Source organism: Oryzias latipes, chromosome 9 (genome assembly GCF_053564925.1).
Source record: "Oryzias latipes strain Hd-rR chromosome 9, Olatipes_Hd-rR_3.1".
Lineage (NCBI taxonomy): Eukaryota > Metazoa > Chordata > Actinopteri > Beloniformes > Adrianichthyidae > Oryzias > Oryzias latipes.
In genome coordinates this window covers 17,179,234-17,198,736 of record NC_136245.1, presented here as the reverse complement: position 1 = coordinate 17,198,736, position 19,503 = coordinate 17,179,234, and the positions used below count along the sequence as shown (strand labels likewise).

Sequence of the window (19,503 nt, the reverse complement as noted above, 5' to 3'; positions counted from 1 at the left end):
TTTAGCGGTGTAGCTTTCCACAGAATCCGGTATCAGACCGTGGAACAAGTGAACAAAACAATGAAGCTCCGAAAACCGATCTCCGGCCGTTTTATGCACTACATTTCCCATGATGCATTGGGTTGTGAGAGTGACAGCGCAAAAGGAGATCTGTTGTTAAACGTCTTGAAACTAACGAACACACAAACTGTTTTTAAATCTTCTAACTTAACTTTTATTGCATCTTTTAGAAAAAAACAGCTGCAGTTTCCAGCTTTTTCTGTAACAATTATCTCAAAAATGCATGTGAGATTGTGGAGGGGCTGTAGATCAATACAAACTATGAGTTTCTCCTTTTTTTTTAATTTTTGGATGCTGGTGTGCCGCGGGATTCTTTTTAAGGTTAAAGTGTGCCGTGGCTCAGAAAAGGTTGAAAAACACTGGTCTAGATGACCCCACTCCCAATGTTAAAGTGCCTAGGATAGCACAAGGGATAAGAAGCTTAATCCTTTTCCATCACAGTCTCACTAGATAAGGTGGCTCATATTTGTTTATGTGTATAAAGTTCATCCATAATTTAATAAACACTTGATCATTGGTGCTGTTGACCTATGGTATCATGTAGTTGGTTTATCACAACTTTGAGTTCTTGATTTATTCCACAAAGACGTTCTTTATTGTGCACTGTTGAAACCAGAAAGAGAGACCCATAAATGCGCAATGTTTAATTTAGTTTATTTGGGAAAAAAAAACAGTTCACAAACAAGGTTGCTCCAAAAGGCTATACTAAGCAGAAGATAATCAAACAAACAAGTAAATAAATAAATAAATTAATTAATTAAATAACAAACATAGGCAAAATTTACAAAAGAAAAATGTATTTAGTTTGATCCAAGCGATTGCTATATCTTCAAATATAATTGTCATGATTCGGAGGAGCGGCAGACCCAGATGCTGGAACCCAGAATGAGGACACAGTTAGGTGAGAGGTAAGTAAGGATTTTTATTCCTTCCTTCCAGGAAGATGGAGACACCGTGAATGTGATCCAGAGAGGAGCGAAGCTTGAGGCGTGGCTGGAGGTAGTAGCGCGGCTAGCGGAGCGTGGTGTTTCCTGAACAGCAGGGGGGCTCGAACTGACTTCCACACAGGTGACACTCGAGAGCAGGAATCCTGAGACAGGAATAATAATGTTAGTTGCGAGATCAGCATAGGATGCATAAACATGAGCGAGACTGAGACCAGGTTAGTCACCATAAGGGGTAACGATCTGGCGATGAGTTGTGGAGCTGGGTCTCCTTAAGAAGGCAGAGTTGATGAGGATTAATTGGTCACAGCTGGTGGAGTCAGGAGCAGAGCAAAGGGGCGGGGCTGACAGAGGCGCCATGACAATAATATTATATATTATTTAACGAATGATTACTAAGGCAAAATGGGATTTAGCTACAAATGACAAGTCCAAACCATTACTCTTCCACCACCATGCTTGACTTTTGTCACCAACTAATATGTGTGTGCCTGCTGTGTCTCAGCACATTAACAGCAAACTATTTAATTGCTGTCACTAAATGTAATTATTTTTATAATGAGCATGGTTTGATCATAAGTAAAATGCTTTTTTTTTTGGACTTCTGCAGGAGTTGGAAGTCATGGCTGGATGATAGATGGCACAGCAGCCTCTAGGTGAAGAGAAACACTGGCTCACATATGTGTAGCAACCAGGAAGTCCTTGCTTTTTCTCACTCTCAGCAACGGTTATTCTTCCAGGAAAAGTTGTGGATAAAACTAAAAAAACATAAAACATAACATAAAAGAACCAGCACTGCATAAAAGCTAAGATGCCAGCAAAGAAACTTTGTGCTTGATGTAATCCTAAAATAAAACACTCCTGTTCCACTCCTCTTTTTGCCACAGTGACAAGTCCCCTGGCCTCAACTCTTGGTCAGAAAACAACAGGGGTCATTGACTCAAATCCTTCCAACAGGACAAACAAATCAGATCCACTACCCAAACCCTCCAGAGAACACGGGAAGAAAAACAGGTCATGGCTTAAAATCAACGCTTGGTCAGAGACAGAAAAATGGGTCAGACACCATGAACGACAACCAGAGACTTGACACAAGACTTGGGAGCAAACAGAGACAGTCCGACACCAGTTGCACCTCTGCAAGCTCCTAATAGAGGGAGTCTCATAAGTGAGTGCAATAACGCTGTATTTCCGCAGCTCAAAAAACTTCAACTTAGCTGCCATGGGGAGAATGGAACTGGTCATAGAAAAGAAGCTGAAGAAAGATGACATTCCCTTTAAAAAGAAGGAAAAAAAGCCTAGAGTGTTTATAATAAAACTACCAAACATTTGTACTAAGCCAGCTACAGAAAACATGCGTAATCCAGCTAAGTTTACAATAATTTTCAATCACAAGGCTCCCAAAGAGCTGTTGATTCCAAAATATGGACACAGCATGTTGACTGAAAGTGCATTTCCAGCCCAAGCTTTCTTATGAATGATCTCTGCTGGATAGATGAGTCTTTGATCTTGGTCCGCCTAGTTTTTCCGTCAGCGGGATTGATCCCATTCTTGCCGTTGCTTTGTTCGAATCTGTTTGTTTTAACATTGGGAGGGTCATTTAAAAGTCCAGACATTGTTGACATGGACCGTTTGAACATCTTCCAGTCATTACAAATCTTTCTTTCGGCAGAATGATGTTCACAAAAAAAAATCCCAGGAAAATGACCCTGTAATAACTAGCAGACTAACAAAAAGCAGAAGTAATTCCTGTTTGTGTTTTTTCGGCAGTTCTCAATAAATTACTAAATAATCCGCAACACCAAAACACCCAAACATATTTTTAATCAAACTCACTTGACTAGCAGAACTGGCTCTCATTTTATTTCTTTAAAAGCAGGAAGCGCATATGTTTTTACCGCACACTATTTCCGTGTTTTGGCAAAAAATTTAATTGTTAGAATTGTCAGTACAATTCTGTACATGCATGATAGGAATGACATTGTGATTACACTTGAAAAATATCCCATAAAATGACACATAAAAGAACAATATTTAGTTACAGAAGCAGCCCCTCTAGTGTATAAAAACAGGTAAACTTGATTGTACAGAAACGATCAATACTGTATGAGAACGTGATAAACAAACCATGAGCTCAACTGCCGGGTTACTTAAAGTCTCCAAAGTCCTAAGTAAAGAACTTTCCTCACTCGTATCCACAATAAAAAACAAATTAGCACAAATAAATTAGGTTTTATTTAAATTAGTAAATTAGCTTTACAAGTTCTCCCTCTTTTCTCAGAACCAATAGTCTTAAAGTACATTCAATTCAGCGCATTTTTACACATTTTACACTGGCTGTGGCTGCTGTACATGCTGTACCTGTTGTACATGTACAAAGAAAAACCTTAAAGACCTACTTTGAAGAAAATCCTGATTTTGGTGCAGTGATGTCGGAGCTACAATCAGCGGGCCACAAGCTCCCTGCTCCGCTCCATTTTGATTGATCCACTTGCAGACAAATAGATTAATGTACGTCTTTGTTTTCCTCATCTGAGCCTGCATCTGGCTCGAATTGAATAGATCCAATATTGCTCGCCATTTTTGTTGCATCTGTATTGTTGGTTTTAGGGGCTGTAAGCTAGCAGAAGAACACGAGAACAGATAGATGATGGGAAATAAGGACGGACTTCCTCCATGCCAATAAGTCCACCTTTAATGTAGAGGGTAATTTCTAATTCACTTCCTCTTCTGCAGAAACTATGTCCTAAAGAAAAAAGGTTTTTGAATTTTGGCTAAAAACTGCATAATCATAATTAAAGGACCACTGGGATTGCTTTTAAAATAGATCAAAGCATTGTCAGAGTAGGACTTTAACCCAAAAAAAACACTTGTGAGACTACAGCTTTAAAACAATCAGAAATAAAATAAAATACGAAAACTGAGAAAGCAAACTAAAATGTCTTTATCATCTCACTTTATTGATAATCTAATATATTAGTTTGGTCCATCTTTTACCCAATTTCCATAATCAAAGTTTACTGTAGCATGGGTTGTTAAAGTTTAACAGTGTAATCGTGACAACAGGCAAGTTCAGGACCTCTGAGTGACTCTGACGAACACATGCCTTCTGTGTTTTAGGAGAATCGAGGGAAGAAAAGAAGGAGGAGGGGGACGCCAAAAATGCTGCAGGGGAAAACAGTGATGGTGTACCACCAGCATTCTTTTACTTGGCAATGATAGCCAGTGAAGCAGAAAAGTGAATTACCCTGCTAGTCCAGCACTTCTTAATCTAATATCTTCAATGAGCGGTCTCAGCTCTGAATTGGAGCTCACTTTCGTGCTGTGTCACAAAACATTAGACACTGTTGCTCTGTTCATTTCTGCACAGTAATTCTGATACACCTCTTAGTTTTGGTGCCAGGGGACATCTCCCTGCCCTCCTTCTATTTTCAGTCTCCTATTGGAAGAATTATTATCCATTTATGGATATTTAGTTTACTTTTGTCAAAGCTCAGAGGGGTATGTGGTGGCTGATTGAATAAAAGGGTGTGCATTTCCATTTCTCATCCAGTTTAGCCTCATTTCTGCTTCCCTGTGAAGGAACTTATGCTCCAGGGTAATAAAAAAAAGTGTAAATAAAAGAAAATGGATATCATTGCTGGAGACTGCTGTTGTGTTCTGTGTTGATGTTTGAACAAGCCAGTCTTCCAGAGAGATCTGGCGAGTCAAAACAGTGGCAAAATGCCAGGAAATGCTAATGGCTTATTGATGGCGTAAAAGTAAAAACACATTTGGTCTTTAAACATAAGACGGAAAAAGCTGTATGAGTTCCACCTATCAGGACGTAGCTAGCTCATCCAGGAGATGCTTCCCTCACACAGGATCACTGTGTGTGGCAACTTTCTTGTTGCTGAGTGCAAAGTGTTGCTGCATGGTAGGACTTCATAACCTGACCCCCGTCCACCCCCGTCGTTTTCTTCATTGCGAGGCAATTGGCAGGCAAACAGCTGCTTGGTCTTAGCGGGCTGCATATCAATGGCTCTAATTAATTGGATTAATGGAGAGGGTTCTGGGATTTGGGGAGAGGCTAGAGGAAGCATTTCAGCGGAAACAGAATTGCCATCCCTGAGGGCAAGAGGGATCGTGATGGAGCTGTAAGGGGAGGTGTGTGGGGGGCACACAAGGCTGAATATGGATGAGGAAAAATTGAGTTAAAACAGAGGAGACTGCAGCATTCATTAGACCGCCCACCCTCTGAAGTAGCTGCTTAATATGCACGCTATTACTATGCAAATCAGCGATAATGAAACGCAGAGGATTTTTTTAATCAGAGGAAGAACAAGCAGATGTTGGGAGGGCTTGGAAAGAAGTGTTACCAGTTTTAATGTGTGTGTGAGTGAGAGAGAGAAACACACATTGTGTGAAAAAGTGAGTATGTACATACCAGACCTGCAAGGTGTTGAGTCTTAATTGAAAAGAAACAAAACAAGGAAATTTGGTCTTCAAAAGAGTTCCAGCTTCTTTGTTGAAAGTTTGCAAGTGAGCTGTCTGAGGCCTAACTGAGAGTGATTAGTCTTCTCCACAGGAAATGCATTAAGGAATCAGAATTAAGAACAGGTTTTATATTGGAGAGATTTGTGCATATACCTTGGGGAGAGATAAAGCTTGATGGACTCACACCGAACCCAATGCCTACGGTGATGCGGTAAATCCCCGCAGAAATCCTCCCCAACCGGAGAGTCAACATTTGGATGTACCAGCTGTGCTGGATGATCTGGACCTGCTACCAACAGAGTAGAGAAGATGGGTGTGTGGATGATCTATATGTTCATACGCATTACTTAGGGAATCTGAGCAAGGTGCTGTGTCTTTGTGTCATCACACACGCGTCAGGCAGTGAGTGTGTGACTGGATAAAGACTCCTGCAAAGAAAGCTTCTTCTTGTAAGTGGTTCCCCGTGGCTCTGTGCTCTCGCAATTTAATCAAGGCGTTTCTCCGCGGGCCTGTTACATTAAGCGTTCTCTCAGCACAAGTGGAGGAATCAGACAGACTAGATGAAGTCATCGATCACAGAACAGCTGCCTTTTTAGCGGTAGCTGCCCTGCAGCGCTGAGCTGAGGCAAGGTGTCAGGCCCTCTGAGGCCGCTCGGACAAACCGTTTCAACAAGTCACTGATGTCACATGTGGGTTTTGTTTCCTTGAGCTAAAGCTAATTGAGACAAATTTAAAAAGAAAAGACAGATTCATTTATCTCCCTGAAGATTAATAGTGGACTAAAGAACCCAAAGATTTGTGCTGTTCTACAATAGCATTTTGAGCCACAGAAACTTGGCGTGGGCATGTGAGATGTTCATATGTATGGATGAGAAAGAAATGGCAAGAAAAGAGCGGTAGCGTAAACAAATTAAAGTGTCAACCCCTTTGCTTCAATATATTGTTGTCATTTGGTAGAGAATGTCAAGTGGATCCTCTTTAGTAGGCTGAGTAGAATATTACAGGAGTGAATCTCCATCCTGTTTGACTCCCCATGGCATAGTAATAACAACAATCTAATGACGCACAATACATCAGGTGCACTGAAGTCCCACTATCCTGGAGGTAGGCTGGAATTTGATCTTAGGCTTGATAATGAGAATGGTGATGATGATGAGCCGGCTGAGTGATGATGATGTGGTGTGTGTGATGATGATGGTAGTCTCTTCTTGTTAGTATGTCTCAGTCCTAATTACACAGGGTTATTACAAGGCTAGATTTAAAAGCTACTGTAGGTAGACCAGGCAGACTCAAATGGTTCCCGCTGATTAACAAGCCTTAAACAGAATCAATTTCTGCAGTACAAGCTCACTGCTATGGTGGAGGATTATTTTTGCGTGCTCCAAAGTTCTTTCTGTTCAAATTATAGTGAGGTTCAGTCCGACATGGAGTCAGGATGCTCCTTAAAAATATATAAAAGAATCTAAGCTCATAGGGAAATTTTCAAACTATGAAAATCAAAATTCTACAAAAAAAAGTAATAATAATTTAGACAGGTTTTATTCCATGTAAAGTAGTTTAGGTAGTCACCTCTTCCGACTTTTCTAACTCCATAAACAGTGATTTTGTATTTTTTATTTTGAGTGTCATAAGTAACAGAACACTTATTAAATAATATCTAAATCACTTAGGGATACAATCTCTGAGAAAATGTTTCATAAAGTTCTATTTACTCAAAGGGCTTTTAATAGAAACACATTTTAAGTGATTAGGATTTGATACTAAAGGTTTTGGGGATCGGTCAAAATTAGAGGACCAATTAGGTCTAAAATATATATATATATATTTATATAAAAGAGCTGTAAGCTGCCGCTGATGAAAACAGACATGTGTCATTTCATAATGACACTTTCCTTATTGTTTTATAACATAATGACATTTTTGGTACAAACAAATTTGTAACATAAGACATTCATGTTGCTCTGATGACATGTTTGTCACTTCTAAACTGTAGTAAACCCATTTTTTTTTGTCATTAAAAAGGACATTTTGCCTTCTTGCAGCCAACAGATATGGTTGTAATATTTGAGTTGTGTGGTTAGGTGTGTCTGTTGACAGGCCCAACTCTTTTGGTAACATTTTTATATGCAAGTGTTAATGATAAACCTTAAGCAACATGTTGCTCTTTTTGTTTGTGATCTTACCCCCCCTCCTATGTTTCTGTAATCATTCTCCAACCATGTTCCCCTTTTTCCTTTCTTGTACCATTTTACTCCATCTCAACTATTCCATTTTCCCTGTATCAAAAAGAAATACACACAAATAAAATAAAACACAACAGTTGGCCTGAAATACAAAAGGAGTTTATACAAATAAACACCTCATCTGTCTGAAGCAACATAACATTGTAAGAGGCAAATCTGTAGGGGGCCCTTAGCTGTCATTTGCATGCCATGCCAGACCACACCACGCCACAGCACAACATGGCAGACCAAACCATTTTACCAAAATATGCAAAACTTAAGATTGAATCAGTAGTAAAATTGAAAAATATTCCAAAAATCATTGATTCTGGGTTCATGACTGACACAGTGAGGAAGGCTTTACATCTTCTGAATCTCTAGTGCATGGCACCGAGCAACAATGTTGATAAGTCTGGTTTTTAAGGTCTCTGAAGACGGGACACAACCTCATTCAACAGCAAACTCTAACCGTGAAGGGCAAGGAGGATAAACTCTGATATGCTTTATCACTCCAATGGGAAACTTCTGCACATGCACACTTGTGTTTAGAAAAATTCATTAGGCAGTGTGGCACTCAGGTGAAATATGTATAAGGTTTACTCACAGTCTGTCACCTTCTTCGACATTTACAAACTTTATTTGTAAATTTCCAGAAATGGTAAAATACCAAAAACAATCTAGACAGGAAAAAAAAATTAGAAAAAATTAATCTTATTCAAGTAATATATTCCTGCTTTCAAGTTTACACAATAGTTTTTAATTCAGTTTTATGGGGGAAACAAGTACATTTGGAGTGTCAATGTTGAAGAAGAAAAAACTCTGATCAGAAGTCTTATTATAGACTCGATATTGTGCATATTTGCAGATAATACATTGAAATTACTTGTCAATTCATGTCATTTATCAAGACTATGCGTTTCTAATAGTATTCTCTGGAATGAAAAGCTGATTTGGACCTTGGTTTGAGCCTGCATGGCTCGGTTGTCTTTGTCAGCATCTGGCCTTGGCATGAAGGGCCTGGGAGCTTTGGTCGGAGGCGCTGGCTGATGTCGACTGGCCAGTGGATGCATGGCTTAGTCGCATCAGATTGCCATCACGGACTCGCCTTGGCCTTTCTCCGACGTCCTCAGCCCCCCCCCCGTGTCCGCTTCCCTTCCCCCTTTTTTCATTAATAACTCCAGCCTCTTTATCCATCTCTGATTTGTGTACTGGCAAATGTGCGGCCTATTAGTCAAAATAATCACTTTTATTGGTGCAAGTAATTACACATAAATATATACCTACACATGATCCTTCTTATTGAAAGAAGCGTTCTGGGCGATGTGCAGGTGGGTCGCAGTTCTAATTTCACACTAGCCAAAATCTATTTATTTCCAGTTGAAAACACTCCACTTTTTTCTCCTGCAGAGGGAAAGCATGGACATCCTCCATCTATTCTGCTTCAATTAGCAACAGATGCCTCCTTGCAGAGCGCTAACCCTAATTGTACGTGATGAGCAATGCTAATCGCCCCGGTGCTGCCTGACCTTGCTACAGCTGTGAGGGGGAACTTCTCCCACGGCCCCTTCACAGGCACATGCCAAACAGACACACTCCCACACACACATGCTCCCAATATCTAAAACCGAGGGCGGCTGGGGGCACAGAGAAACGGGCTGCTTTGGTGACCGCAAATTAGTTGTTGTAATTGCATATCCATCCCAGTACCCATAATTTTGCAGGCCTGTATAGTGCAGTGAGAAGATTTTGTTTATTTTGGTGTCAAAATCATTTAAAGTCAAAATGAGGACCTCCGGCGCACATGTGGACCCCAGAGTGGTAGCTGTGAATGGCTGCGCCCCTTCACTGCACAGTGGGACTGGAAGTGCTCACAGCACAGATGAACACAGCCCACTTTGAGCTTGCTGCTGCCTACAGGTCACGTTGCATCTTTTCGTCACTATTGTGCCCTTTGAGCTGAACATTGCTTCACTGTCTGTGGCGGAGTTAAAGAAGAAAGATTTCTGAAAGTGTGGCCCACACTAGTTTACAGTAATGCTCAGACATACGGAAGAGGCTTAAGCAGGGCTTCCATGTGCCTCACAGTAAACTTGGGCTTTGTGTGGCTTTAGACCACCAAGCAAAGCAGTCCATGTTAGGATGACTGAAGAGTCAAATATTTCCCATTTACCAAAGACAATGATTTGCAGATGACGGTGCTATCCTCAAAAATGTGCTTGCTAGTGAGAAGCCAAACAGGCACAAATCAGATTAATTAGCTTTGCAGCTTCAGAGCAGCCCTCTTGATGCTTCAGTGGTTTCAGAGAGATAAGAAATCCGTATGCCTTAGTGTAAATACAAAAAGCAAATCAAGATTAAAAAACAAAGAGTAATTAGAGCTCGGGTTAATAATTTAGGCATATATTTAGATTAGGTATACTCATGAGCATCTAATAAACATTGGTTTAATCCTATCTAAATCAAAAATGCTAAATTACCTGAGTGAATTCTTTTTATCTGAGGCTTTATTTGTGATTTAATCCTCCTCTCCTCTGAACTCCAGATCGAGATCTAACTAAGACGCACTTAAAGCAGCAAGAGGTGGGATATTTAAAAAATTACGAAAGATTAATACATTTTTTAAACTTACCATTTTGTCAATTTCCTTTATTCATTTATCTATTTTAGGCTTTCTCAACTTTTTCTTTACTTTTTTCGAATGCTCTGGAAGCTGAATGTACGGTGGCCCTGAAGTGCAAAGCATTCAACAAATCACTCGATACAAAAACATTTTTAAGATCACAACAACAATTTAAAAAAAAAATTTTTTTAAAAAGCAGCATTACATTTTAGAAAACAAAACAAAATTTCAGAAACCAAAACTTGAAAAACAAAAATGACAAAAAAAAAAACATTTCAGAAAACAAAATGAATTTCCAGAAAAAAAAAGAAATATTAAAAAATGAAAACATTTCAGAAAAAAAAAAATTCCAGAAAAAAAATGAAATATTAAAAAATGAAAAACATTTCAGAAAAAAAATTCCAGAAAAAAAGTGAAATATTAAAAAATGAAAAACATTTCAGAAAAAAAAATGAAATATTAAAAAATGAAAAACATTTCAGAACACAGAATGAATTTCCAGAAAACAAAACGAAATCTTCAAAAATGAAAAACATTTCCAAACCGGAAGAGGCAGGTAATATGGGACAACGCTGATTGGATGATGATTTTTGTCAATCATTTGAACTGAAAAGTATTTTAAATGAAGCGATGACGGATTTTATCGTCCAAACAACAATGTACCATAATAATCCACGTATTTCCCATTTATATATCAAATAAAAAATGCAGCAAACTGTTAATGAACTTTAAAATTATTTTTTTAACATTTCGCCTGACACACGGTCACCCGGAAGTAGTTTGTGAGCACTTTTACCACGAACGCTGTGCGCTAATGTCTACGGCTGCGAGGTTCACGCTGTCAATCATCTTTAGGTAAGAATCAATTCTGTGATCTTTTCTTTTGTCAGTCACATGTCTCTAAGGATGTTAATTTTAGGATGTTAAAGTGCTGCTTTGAAAAGATAATTTCTTTTTATCTTGCGCATGCGCAAAAAGAACCCGATGGAGACGAACCGTCTTCACATGATAGCCGTGCCCGTTTTCGGTGACAACATGAGAGAAAAAGCTCCGAGCCAGCCTGATTCTGTGATTTATACAGTAATTACAGTAATTATACGGCACCAGTGTTGCTAAAAATCGACTTTAAGACTGAAATCAGTAAACAAGTTATTATGGGAAATAATATTTAAGTGCATTGTATATTTTTGAACCATGCATATACATATACACATATACTGAAACTTAAAAATGAACTTTAAAGTTTATAAAATACTTAATTGAATTAACATGTGATATTTCTGCAGGTGAAGTTTCTCAAAGCGAAGTTCCAGAAAGGTTTGTGCTGCAGAAGAACAGATGGCAGCTCTACATGGGAATACAAGAAGACTAAAGTCATTCATATCATTGTGCAGTGTACAGGCAAGTCACCATGATTTATGTGAAATGTAATCAATAAATATTATTTAACCTTAATATCTAATTTTTTTTTTTAAATTGCAGGTCCTTTAAAAAAACGTCTTTAACCTGCTGCATAAGCCTGATTAGTTGTAAATGATGCAGTGGGGAGTGAAAGACGAAGCACAATTCCTGGCTTTAGCGTCGGGCTTATGATCTGGAAATCGCATCTATGAGGAACCGCATCAAACACTTGTTCAACTCCAAACAACTTAATGTTCCTTTAAGCAAAACTCCAGTTTAAAATGTTCATATTAGGCTTGCTTCATTTAGGAGTTTTTCCATGTTTACCATTTTAGGTTTTAAAGCTTTATTAACAAAGATGATGTTTGATTTTCAAAGCTGTTGTTTAGAAATGTTTCTTTGTCAATGAAAAAACTGAATGCTGATGTGAGGATTGTAATAATGGATATGAAAATAAACAAATTTGTTTCATAGCAATGCAGTATATTTATTGAAAACTTAACATGAATACGTTATTCAGTAACAGAAATAAAGAAACAGTTGTGGATTTTCCTTTGTGGGCTTCTTCATGCAGTCAATCAAATGTTACGTTTACATTCAGCATTTAATCAGCGTACCTGTCAGTCACATTTATTAGAGGAAAAAATGCATCTGGGAAAGTCTGTTTGTGCTTAACAACTATATCAAAAAGAGTTATGTCAGGGAAGGTTTGTCCACATTGCTGCTCAGCATCACATCCAGAGGAAGATGCACAGGTAAGAGACGCCAGTTCCTGCTCGTACATGCTTGCAGCTTCCTCTGCACTGGACTCCAGCTCCATTGAAATCCCTGACAGAGATAAATTAATAAATTAAAAATCCCTGACAGAAAAACATCAGCTACTGTTCATCTTTCATTCAGGAAAAAGTTGAGTTCATCAAAATGAGGAGAAAATGGGTTAAACCAGAAATTCATTAGGGAGGGGTCAAAACACCAAACTCAGAATAAAATACATTATTTCCGTCTTATAAAAAATACATTCTAAAACAATTTGGTATTCCTCCTCTGCCTGAAAGACTAAAACGTTTTTTTTAAAGATTTCTTTTACACTACAGACTTTGCCACCTTTAGTTACACACCTGGACGTGTCTGATGATGTGCAAATCCAGTCATTTACTGTCATGTTTCTGTGCACTGACACACTCTAAAGTCACAGATCTTAATAGTGTGAATAAGAAGCATTCATAAATGTTATTCTGAGACACAAACTGCTGCAGTTTACCTGACAGCTTTGCTGATTTATGCTGCTGGTACACCTGTCTGAGAATCCTGCCCACGTGACCCCCCCTCTCCAGGTGATGAGGTAACCTGTCATTAACGTATGACTGAAGGATCTTGGATCTGTCTGTAAACACCCACCTAGAAATCACGTTTAACGCTACATTTATTAGATCAAACAAATGTGCCTCCATACCTTATCAGTGGATGGCGGGACTGCATTTCCTGATGTGCTCCGTCTTTAACACCCGTTTCTTCGCAGCTGCTGCTTCAGACAGAATCCTCTCACGACATTTCGAAACATTTGTAAACCTGGTTGGTGTTGATATTTCTGCGTGCGTTCCGTCATCACATCCACTAAATATTCAAAGATTAACGTTTATGTTAACGTTTTACCGTCCCTTTCTTTGTTTACCTGCAGAACGGACGTCATCTACACAAACTACTTCTGGGTGACCGTTCTGCTTCAGACGAAATATTCAAAAAATAATTTAAACCTTCATTATCTGTTTGCTGCATTTTTGATTTAATATGTAAATGGGAAATACGTGGATTATTATAGTACATTGTTGTTTGGACGATAAAATCCGTCATCGCTTCATTTAAAATACTTTTCAGTTCAAATGATTGACAAACATCATCATCCAATCAGCGTTGTCCCATAGTACCTGCTTCTTCCGGTTTGGAAATGTTTTTCATTTTTGAAGATTTCGTTTTGTTTTCTGGAAATTAATTCTGTGTTCTGAAATGATTTTCTTTTTTTAATATTTCATTTTTTTTCTGAAATGTTTTTCATTTTTTAATATTTCATTTTGTTTTTCTGAAATGTTTTCATTTTTTTTATTTCATTTTGTTTTCTGGAAATTCATTCTGTGTTCTGAAATGATTTTCTTTTTTTAATATTTCATTTTTTTTCTGAAATGTTTTTCATTTTTTAATATTTCATTTTGTTTTTCTGAAATGTTTTCATTTTTTTTTATTTCATTTTGTTTTCTGGAAATTAATTTTTTTTCTGAAATGTTTTCACTTTGTAATATTTCTTTTTTTTCTGGAAATTAATTTTGTTTTCTGAAATCTTTTTTTCTTTTTTTTCTTTTTTATGTTTTGGTTTCTGAAATTTTGTTTTGTTTTCTAAAATGTAATACGCTTTTTAAATTGTTGCTGTGATCTTAAAAATGTTTTTGTATCGAGTGATTTGTTGAATAGTTTGCACTTCAGGGCCACCGTATGAATGGCATCTGAGCAGTAAGAGAATTTCTGACAAAGGCACACTCTCTGGAGAAAAAATACCACAGAAAATAAATGCAACGGTTCTATAGCGCTCACATTGAAACTATATAAGTGCTATATAAACTTAGAAACTAACTAATGTAATAACAAAAAAAAAGGAAAACTTAATTTATTTAATAAAAATACAAAACATCATTGGGTTAAATTTTTCCTAAGTTAGTTATTTGTGTATTTATTTATCATTCTTAAGTGTCTTTATTCCCATAAGCCTCTTTTGTCTGTTCAATAAATATTTAAGTACCACATATACAAATCCCACTCACATGTTTGTCATTCTGCGCTGCAGGATATTGTTTACATGTCCACAGTGTGAGTATCCTCAACGTTTTAGTCCATTTGTGCTCAGCATAACACAACAGTAGATTTATCTGACTAATAACAGTTACGAAATCCTGTTGTCAATGTGGTGCCTTTAACAGGTTAAACAAAAGTGCAGTTTGTCATGCAGATCTTTATTTTTTTGGTACAATCTTCCTCCGTATTGCCTGAAAATGTTACTTTATTGTTTTCTGCTTTAAGTATTTTATCAAAACTGTAAAAAAATGCTTGTAAAGATTACCCAACCCAACTAAAACAAGAAAATATATTCATATATCATGCTGTTTCTGATGTAAACTTTGAGTTGACACTTCATCTAAAGAAAAGTTGCCAATGAAAGGAAACAGAGAAAAAAAAACAATCTACATGATAGCATGTTCACGAGGTTTTTACCTTTTTTTACATTTAGTCACAATAAGAGAGGAATATAGGAAACTGACTGATCATATAAATTGAAATGATCAGTGTTGTGCGAATTATTTTAAAAACAGACTTCTATTAGAGATTACATGTTACCGGTAATCTAATTCAACATTAATCTCTTACTTGACGATTTAACAGTCTCAGAATTGTAATGTGTGATCTGACTTACATTTTATTTTAAATAAGTGTGTGGGTGTGTGTGGGTGGGTGCGTGGGTGTGTGTGTGTGTGTGTGTGTGTATGCAATATCTGCAAAAGTAAAACATAAAATCTAAAGTGCCTCAAAAATACTGGAACAAATGTTACCTGGCTAGAATTAGACAGTTCAGGGAAAAACAGGACAAGGCACAGTTCAACACAAATGGTAACGTGCATCTTAGAAGGCCCAAAGCTGTACAGACACCATCACATTTACCCATGCACACACATAGTCACAAACACACTGATGGTGAATGGTGAACCACCAGGAGCAATGTGGGGTTCGTGGTCTTGCCAAAGACACATGGGTGGGCAAGGCGGGAACCAAACTTGTGATCTTCTTTATTAGAAATCGACCGCTCCACCACTGCACCACACCACAGCCTCTCCACAACTGTTTGGGTTAATGAAGCCTAACAGGAAATATGGCCCAATAATTCACATTAAAGTAAGTAATTAAAAAAAGAAAGACAATGCAGAAAAAAAACAAAAAAAAGGGATTTTTTTTTAAATGATTTTTTTAAATCTGCCTGGTGTTGTTGCTTTTAACAATTACATATTGGTCAGTTATAATAGTTACTTAGCGTGTAATGGGTAAAATATTACTCACAATTTATTAGCAATGCCTTGCACTACTTAGTTACATTATAATTAGTAACAAGTTACCATGATACATTGCTTTTGTAACAAGTTACTACCACAACACTGAAAGTGATGCACATCACACTCGCTTTAGTGAAACCTGATCAGAGTTGATGTGTGCTGCTGAAGCTCACTCAAGCACCACAGCTGTTAACTGTTCACTCTTTCACACATGCTGAGATTATTTTACCAAAATGCAGTCTCAACCGAACACATCCTTTGGCCACCACAAGTTAACACTACACTGGCCACCATAGGCCAAAGTGAAAAGTTCAAAATTCCTATTATTTTTTTAAGGCAACAGATACCTGTTCAGAAAATAAATTTACATTGTGTCACATAAGTTTGGAAATAAAATATAAATTAGTAAGTAAATTTAATGAAGTCATAAGTAGCATAAAAATGCTAATTTTACTAAATCAAAAATGTCTTAAAAACGCAAATTTTCATCTATTTATTAAAAACTTATAAAAAATTAAGTGGCTCGTGTTTCTCTGCCTCTCACAATACTTGGATAAAAAGGCACACAGCTCTGATCACAATTAACAACAGTCTTAGAAACTACAGTGTTTAGGAAGTGGTGTCAGCGAGCCTGTCAAATTAAAATGTGTTGCCTTCTGTAATAAAAACGAATGGATTTAACTGTGCCTAATGAAGCAGCATTATACTTTCCAGATAAAAAGGCTTGTTTTTTTTGTTTTTTTTTAAGTCTCCCACTCTCACCCTCCCAGATTCAAACCTTCACCCATATGAACAGTAATGCCTGATGACATCTCCAAGGGTGTTACCTAACAGGAGAAAAGCAAAAACAGATTGTTTGAATATCACATCTGCAAGGCTAAAACAATGGCTAAAGGGCTATAAGCTGTGTTAGTTGAGTTTTCTCATTTATAGTAACCACGTTGACAGTCTCATTACTCTTATAGGACTTATTTTTAATTCAGCGACCTCTTCCAAAAAAAAGTCTATGTAAAAGAGCGCATGTACACATTTCAGGTTTCTGGGTTGAAAACTCTCACCATCACAGGTCACTACTATAAAAGTTTCTAAGTCAGTTTTTGAACTCTTTGTACAAAATACTTAGCCATTGAACATGCAATAAAAGTTAAACCAGTTGATCTGGTAGTGACGAATGGGTAGTGCCCTGTTCAAAACATGGAGGTGCTAATCATTTGAGAAATTGATCATGAAGGAGAATTTAAGAATTGCCGTTTGTTCCCAGTTAGAATGACACCAAGTCTATATATCAATCTGTTAAAGAAAAGAACCTGGATATTAGAGAGATTTGCGCTGCTTCGACATTTCGTACCAAGCCTCTTTCAACTATGAGTACGTGCACTACTGTCAGGTAGCAAAAGTCCAGTGTGAACACAGTTTGCTAAAAACATGTTCAAGAACCTGCGTTCTTCGCGTTCTGAACACGCATCACATGCCCATTGGGAACCTAGCATTAGTTGTTGACAAAGGTTTTATACAAAACAAATGCTGTGTAAAATTCCTTGTGCTGTAGTTAACACTACCAGGCAAAAACATCAAACATCTTGTGTGTGAATATATTGAAACAATCACTATTGTTTCAATATATTGGGGGCACATCTGTATTTAAAAACAAAAGCATTAAGGTAAGGGAGTTAGGCTTGGACGTGGAGTGAACAAATGAAGTCTGGTCCTCCTAAAAAACATGAGTCAGACTCAGCTTCATGCAGTTGACTAGAGTTCAAACAGAGACTCTCCAGCAAAAACAAATGGAGGCAATAATGCAGTTTAAGAAAAGACAAAAAAGAAGAAATGAACTCAAAGTACAGAACAGTAAAAACATAACTCGAGAAGACAATGTACAATGTCTTGGCAGTTGGGAGGTAGGCCTTTAGCCTGTTACACAACACACATGGGTGAAGTGTAAAGCAGAACAATCCAAACTGAATAAAGGGTTCTTTAAGTATTTCCAGCCAAAACTGACCTGCTGTGTGACCCTTGACTAAACATTCCCTGAGAGATTTGCACTAAACTCAAGACAATCAAGAACATTTTTCCGTAACTTGCTGTTATAGTGTACCTCTCTTTTTTACATTCAACTGTAATTTACCTTATTTTGTGCAAATGTAATTTTTATGGACTCTTTTTTTTGTAATGTGTGCAGCATTTACTCAAGATCAACGTCATGTTAAAGCATTGGGCCTCACTGCAGTAAAACTGATAAATGTTTTATAACAGTTGTTTTTTAAACCCTCAATAATGTTGGGGGAACCGTGAGTATTTTGAGGGGCTTTTACGAAAAAAAAATTAAAGCAAGACGTTTTCATCCAAAATAACAAACTGATTAATTTTTCACAGATGAGCCCCCCCCCCCCCCCCCCCATTCCAATTTAATTGTTTTGTTTAAAATTCAAATGTATTTCATTTTTAAAAGTACAACTGGCTACATGCACTTTAGGAAATGCACACTAAACATGTGATTAAAGATTGGCAACAACGTTCAAATGTGCTGGAATAGAAACTCAAATCGATGTTCTCTAAGTGTTTTATTCGCCTTCAAAGCCTGAGCTAAAAGCTAATCTGCGCCTGAATTTAAACATTAAACGGCAGTCTCGTCATGTCAGCTACTGTAACAATTTTCCCAAAAGTCCCTTTGAGTCTTGCCAGTGGTATTGCCCATGCTCTAAAAATGTCAGTCACACTGAAGAGGTTAACCCCCGGCCCAATAAGGGAGCTGATGGAAAATTACACAAATAGACAGACTGTATCTGATCCCAGCTCGGCATGTTGTAAGACCATCCTCTACCAATCTTGCCTCTCTCTGTCACCTCATTAAAAATACAAAGAGGGTAAAGAAGGGCCAGTCCTGAGCAATCTCCATTAAAGCTGCCAGTGAATGCAGTAGCGTTAATGTCATTTAATGCTGTTTCATCTGAAAAGTCACATTAGAGTCAGATTCTGTAATCTGGGTTTGCCCATGCTCGTCTGTGTGATGTCATTATGCTAAACTGACCTTTATAGCCAGATTAGGAGTGGTGAAGGGAATAGAAGGAGGCTTTGAAAAAGGAATTAACAAGAAATGAAAAATGGTGTATTTAGCATATGGATGATGAAGGATTCAGCAGCATTTTCCATTTAAGTGCCATTGATTGCAAATAAGAATGAAAGTGACGTGAAAGTGTCTTGATCGTCTCGTTCCAAACCTACAGATTAATGCTCACTGCTTTCAGGAATTCCTGATGTTAAATATTTTCTGTTTTTTCCCCACATTTGCCCCAGAGAAAAACTGATTTAAAAAAAGCCTTTGATACAGTTCTAACATTTAATGTGTTTCAAATACATTGTGATTTTCAGTGTTTATCTGCTCTACTAAAGTGTTTTCCGAGTCCTCGTGGCTTCTCTGCAGAACAACTGCTTGTTACTCAGTTAAACATTTTGGAGGTTCTGGGTGGAATTTTGAGAGAAGGCCAAGCCAACAGTTATTCAGAGAAGTTTGCCATCGAGGAGAGTTTTTCACACAAACCTCAAAGATGTCATCACAGTTCAACGCGGGATTAAAATATTTACACTGTCTGAGGACAAACGCACACAGTCAGAAATAAAATGACTTTTCTGTGCACAAGTGATTGAGAGTGAATGAGCTGAATTTAGTGCTCTTATGAACTGAGATGACATGC

At 37.6% G+C, this 19,503-nt stretch overlaps 2 long non-coding RNA genes across 2 annotated transcripts in view; one reads left to right on the top strand and one right to left on the bottom strand.

Annotated features, from left to right (window-relative positions):
* Window positions 1-1,013: 1,013 nt before the first annotated feature.
* LOC110015628 (uncharacterized) overlaps window positions 1,014-19,503 on the bottom strand; it is a 152,789-nt gene continuing 134,299 nt past the window's right edge. Inside the window, exon 6 of the long non-coding RNA XR_013658144.1 lies at window positions 1,014-1,150. This is a non-coding gene — a long non-coding RNA (uncharacterized LOC110015628). The remainder of the gene's footprint in view (window positions 1,151-19,503) is intronic.
* LOC144994422 (uncharacterized) lies at window positions 10,756-12,196 on the top strand. The gene is made up of 3 exons (XR_013657956.1): window positions 10,756-11,177; window positions 11,609-11,723; window positions 11,805-12,196. It is a non-coding gene; the product is annotated as an uncharacterized LOC144994422 (long non-coding RNA).